The sequence below is a fragment of the Bos indicus genome, chromosome 8, assembly GCF_029378745.1.
Source record: "Bos indicus isolate NIAB-ARS_2022 breed Sahiwal x Tharparkar chromosome 8, NIAB-ARS_B.indTharparkar_mat_pri_1.0, whole genome shotgun sequence".
In the NCBI taxonomy this organism is placed as follows: Eukaryota; Metazoa; Chordata; class Mammalia; order Artiodactyla; family Bovidae; genus Bos; species Bos indicus.
The window spans coordinates 83092790-83098183 of record NC_091767.1 but is presented as its reverse complement, the minus strand read 5'-3'; the positions used below and the strand labels follow the sequence as shown (position 1 = coordinate 83098183).

Sequence of the window (5394 nt, the reverse complement as noted above, 5' to 3'; positions counted from 1 at the left end):
GTAAAAATGCAACAAACTAATTAATGTGTGCAAGTTAATTAATGCATTCACATGATTAAATGGATGTGACAATGTTTCTTTTGTCTGTAAGATTCATTATTCCACACATTTGCTAATAATCATAGTTAAATTTTATATACGGCTTCAGTCAGTCAGTCATTTCAGTTGCTCAGTCATGTCCGACTCTTTGCAACCCCATGAACTGCAGCACACCAGGCCTCCCTGTCCATCACCAACTCCCAGAGTTTACTCAAACTCATGTCTATCAGGTTGGTGATGCCATCCAGCCATTTCATCCTCTGTTATCCCCTTCTCCTGCCCCCAATCCCTCCCAGCATCAGGGTCTTTTCCAATGAGTCAACTCTTTGCACGAGGTAGCCAAAGTATTGGAGTTTCAGCTTTAGCATCAGTCCTTCCAATGAACATCCAGGACTGATCTCCCTTAGAACAGACTGGATCTCCTTGCAGTCCAAGGGACTCTCAAGAGTCTTCTCCAACACCACAGTTCAAAAGCATCAATTCTTCAGCGCTCAGCTTTCTTCACAGTCCAATTTTCACATCCATACATGACCACAGGAAAAACCATAGCCTTGACTAGACAGACCTTTGTTGGCAAAGTAATGTCTCTGCTTTTCAATATGCTATCTAGGTTGGTCATAACTTTCCTTCCAAGGAGTAAGTGTCATTTAATTTCATGGCTGCAGTCACCATCTGCAATGATTTTGGAGCCCCCCAAAACAAAGTCTGACACTGTTTCCACTGTTTCCCCATCTATTTGCCATGAAGTGATGGGACCAGATGCCATGATCTTAGTTTTCTGAATCTTAAGCTTTAGGCCAACCTTTTCACTCTCCTCTTTCACTTTCATCAAGAGGCTTACTAAATCTTTCTAAATATTTTCTGTTTAATCCTTACAACAACTGGAAGAGGTGAATACTTCTTCCGTCTCCAGGTTACAATGCCATGTATGTATGGCATGTACATTAATTAATGCATGCATTAATTATTATTATTAATTAATGCGTTAATTAATTAATTCCATGAGATTAATGCTTCAGTAAGTGGTAGTTCTGGGATCAGGAATGTGAGTCTATACTCCTAACCGTAATGCTTTTTGCTAAACACTGAGCTAACAGCTTAGTTGTGAGTAGGACACGGTTTCACTCCTTCAAGAGCTATGCAAGCTGGGAACAGACATTGTGCATTTAAGGCACAGTTCTCAGAAGAGCCCTAAGAGGAAGCTGAGTGGGGGTCTGTAATTTTATCACCAGTAGAATTTTGTGAGGGAGTGCTCACTGAAACACAAGTAGGGAAATGGTATACTTCAGTTCAACTTAGACCCCCTAAAAAACATAATTTTGTGAACTGAAAGCTATACTGTGTCCAAGCTAAGTTTGCATTAACTAAGATGTTGAAATAATGCTGCTCTTCTGCTTAGATTATATTTTAGAAATATATTAAAAAATAAGCTCTCATCTCACTCTCTAAGGATGATCTGTGAACCAGCAGCTGCAAGTCACTGAGGAGCTTTTTAGAAAGGCACAATCTCAGGCCAACCACAGAGCCACTGAATCTGAATCTGCACTTTACAAGGTCCCGAAGAAATGTCTGTACACAGTAGAATCTGGGAAGTGCTGAGCTAAAGTGAAAATACTTTTGTTCCCCAAACACCCCTGACTTCTTCATGCATCGGCGACCTCACATGTGCTGTTTTATCTATCTAATCTGCCCAGGGAGACTATTTATCATTCAAGATTTAGCTTTAAATTCTCCTTTCTTTCAAGGTTATTATTTTCCCTACCAGAAACTGTTGGCCATTCCCTTTTCTGTGATTGCATAACACTTTGTACTGGTATGTCTTATAAGTTTTCTATCAGATGATCTAACAAAAGTAAACACACAGAATGATAATGCAGGATGAGAAGGTGTTATAACTGATCTCCAAAGATGGCTCTCAATGAATGACACTTTCCAGTATCATGTATTGTGCAGTCACCTCCCTCACTGAATCTGGATTGGCTGTGACTATTAAGAAACAGAGTAAAGTAGAAATGATACTGTGCCAATTCTGGGCTTAGCCTTTAAGAAAAGCTTCAATTTTCTTCTTGAACCTAACTTCCATGGTTTGAGGAAGCCCTAGCAGCCATGTGGAAAAGCCACATGAAGAGGAGAAGCCCTAAAATCACGTGGGTATGCTAAGTAGCTTCAGTCATGTCTGATTCTTTGCGACCCTATGAACTATAACCCAACCAGTCCATGGGATTCTCCAGGCAGGAATACTGGAGTGGGTGGCCATTTCCTCCTTCAGGGGATCTTCCTGACCTAAGGATTGGACCCATGTCTCTTACATCTCCTGTATTAGCAGGCGGGTTCTTTACGACTAGCGCCACCTGGGAAGCCCCACAAAACTACATGGGAAAGGAAGAAAACTTAGCCATTTCTGCATGCCAGAAGCTTCCAGATGACTTTAACCCCACCAGCTGCCTAAGATACAGCAAGAACTGCCCAATTGAGTTCAGTCAATCCACAGAATCATAAGATAATAACATGGTTGTTGTTTTAGGTCACTGGGTTTTGAGTTTGGAGATCATCGGATTGGGGGTTCAATAACACAAAGATACTAAATATCCAAGATGTTTCCTTAGCATAGAGAAACTATAAGAGAAAGTGTACTAGAGCAAGCAGTGTGCAGCTCTTAGCACATAGTCATTGTTTGCCGTTACCCCCCACTCCGTTACCAGGTAACAGTCACCTCGAAACCACTAACAGTCTCTCAGCCACTGGTCAGCACCACAGTGGGTCCCTTCTCCAAGCAAGCAACTGTTGGTGGGCCCTTCACCCAACAGCTGGTAGAGTGGTGGTTGTCAGGCAGAGTGAGGTAAGAGGCGAATCCTGCCCTTCTCCCCTGGGGCCCCCAGCTCACCCAGTCTTGGGCCACGAGGTGATCTGGGGGCCCCAGCAAACAGTCTGGGGACTGTGTTTTGCTGGGCTCCAGAGCCCTGGCCAGGGCTGCCCATTGTCCAGGCCCAGGCCTTGAGGCAGCAGTGAATCTCCCCCGATCTCTGCCTCTGCAACCTAATAGCAGTGTAAGTCTGCCTGGGTCACAGTCTGAAGAACATAGCTCCCGTGGTTTGAGTGGCCTTAGGAGCCTGAGGATCAGTTAAGTTGGGCACCTGGCTCCTTCAGTGATGACAGCTGGGCAGAGTCTGGGGACCTGTCCTTGAGGTAGCCGCCAACTGAGATCTGCTTCCTCTTAGCCAGGACCTGGACCTTGGAGGGTGAAAGCTGAGCCTTGAGACCTTGCCTTTTCTTGTCAGAACACAGAATAACATTTGTTTGGTAGAGACTTACAAGAAGATCGTTACCTGACCATGACCTGACTTCTAGAAGAAAGGCTCTGACACCAAGAAGTCTGCAACAACTAACCATGCTCCACCACTCCTTTCCTGGAAAAGGGCTTTGTTGAAAGTTTTCGGGGAGTTTGGGGTTTTTGAGGCATGAGTCACCTGTCTCCTTGCAAGGCCCTGCAATAAACCTTTCTCTGTTCAGAACTCCAACATTTCAGTATTGGTTCACCTCACTGCGCATTGGGCACATGGACTTGCGTTTCAGTAACAAAAGTACATAAGCATCCTGAGCAAGAAGTAACACAAAGGGCAGTTCAGCACTACAAACGTCTGCATAAAAAGGCATCTCTTCTGGTTGTTTCACTCGTCAACTAAATTTCAAGAGCTTCATGATGTGTAGCTTACATAAGCTCTTCAGGTAAAATGCAATATTTTAAAAAACAAGGACTAAAGATAGTGTCTATGTGCTGAAGACATAAAGATAAAAATAGATTAATAAAAAACTTAGTTTTTTCTTTTTTTTAAATAATTGACATAGTTTAAGCAACAGAAGCACAGTAGGTTCTACTATTTATTAAAATTTTATTTTAAATATTAATATAAGACACTGTTCTCACTGAGTCTCCAATCATGGAGAAAACATTGAGCTCTGGAGGCCCTTTTTGGATCATTTGGGTATGAGAGAATTAGTGCTCTCTTCTACACATTTAAGAATGTCAGAGAACCTCACACCTGTCAGAATGGCTATCATCAAAAAGAGCACAAACAACAAATACTGGTGAAGATGTGGAGAAAAGGGAGCCCTTGTACACTGTTGGTGGGAATGTAAGTTGGTGTAGCTACTGTGGAAAACAGTATGTAAGTTTCTCAAAAAACTGAAAACAGAATTACATGATCCATCAAATTCCACTCCTGGATATATGTGTGTGTGTGTGTGTGTGTGTGTGTGTGTGTATGTATGTATATATATATATATAAAGAAAACACACTAATTCAAAAAGACACATATATCCTAATATTCATAACAGCATTGTTTATGATTGACAAGATATGAAAGCAGCCTAAATGTCCATCATCAGAAGAATGAATACGGAAGATATAGTATATACATATACACAATGGAATAATCAGTTCAGTTCAGTTGTTCAGTCATGTCTGACTCTTTGTGACCCCATGGACTGCAGCACGCCTGGCTTCCCTGTCCATCACCAGCTCCTGGAGCTTATTCAAACTCATGTCCATCAAGTCAGTGATGCCATCCAACCATCTCATCTCCTGTTGTCCCCTTCTCCTCCCACCTTCAGTCTTTCCCAGCATCAAGGTCTTTTCTTTCCAATGAGTCAGTTCTTCGCATCAGGCGGCCTAAGTATTGGAGTTTCAGCTTCAGCATCACTCCTTCTAATGAATATTCAGGACTGATTTCCTTTAGGATGGACAGGTTGGATCTCCTTGCTGTCCAAGGGACTCTCAAGAGTCTTTTCCACCATCACAATTCAAAAGCATCAGTTCTTTGGTGCTCAGCTTTGTTTATAATCCAACTTTCATATCCATACATTACTAGTGGAAAAACCATCGCTTTGACTATCCGGACATTTGTTGGCAAAGTAATGTCTCTGTTTTTAAATATGCTGATTAGGTTGGTCATGGCTTTTATTCCAAGGAGCAAGTGTCTTTTAATTTCATGGCTGCAGTCACCATCTGCAGTGATTTGGAGCCCCAAAATATAAAGTCTGTCACTGTTTCCATTGTTTCCCCATCTATTTGCCATGAAGTGATGGGACCAGATGCCATGATCTTAGTTTTCTGAATGTTGAGTTTTAAGCCAACTTTTTCACTCTCCTCTTTCACTTTCATCAAGAGGCTCTTTAGTTCTTCTTCACTTTCGGCCATAAGGATGGTGTCATGTGCATATCTGAGGTTATTGGTATTCTCCCGGCAATCTTGATTCCAGCTTGTGCTTCATCCAGCCCGGCATTTCACATGATGTACTTTGCATATAAGTTAAATAAGTAGGGTGACAATATACAGCCTTGACGTACTCCTTTCC

At 42.2% G+C, this 5394-nt stretch overlaps 1 long non-coding RNA gene across 1 annotated transcript; it reads left to right on the top strand.

Moving 5' to 3' along the window:
* The first annotated feature begins 2753 nt into the window (after window positions 1–2753).
* On the top strand, window positions 2754–3551 carry LOC109562718 (uncharacterized). The gene is made up of 2 exons (XR_002181198.2): window positions 2754–2878; window positions 3258–3551. It is a non-coding gene; the product is annotated as an uncharacterized lncRNA (long non-coding RNA).
* The last annotated feature ends 1843 nt before the right edge of the window (window positions 3552–5394 follow it).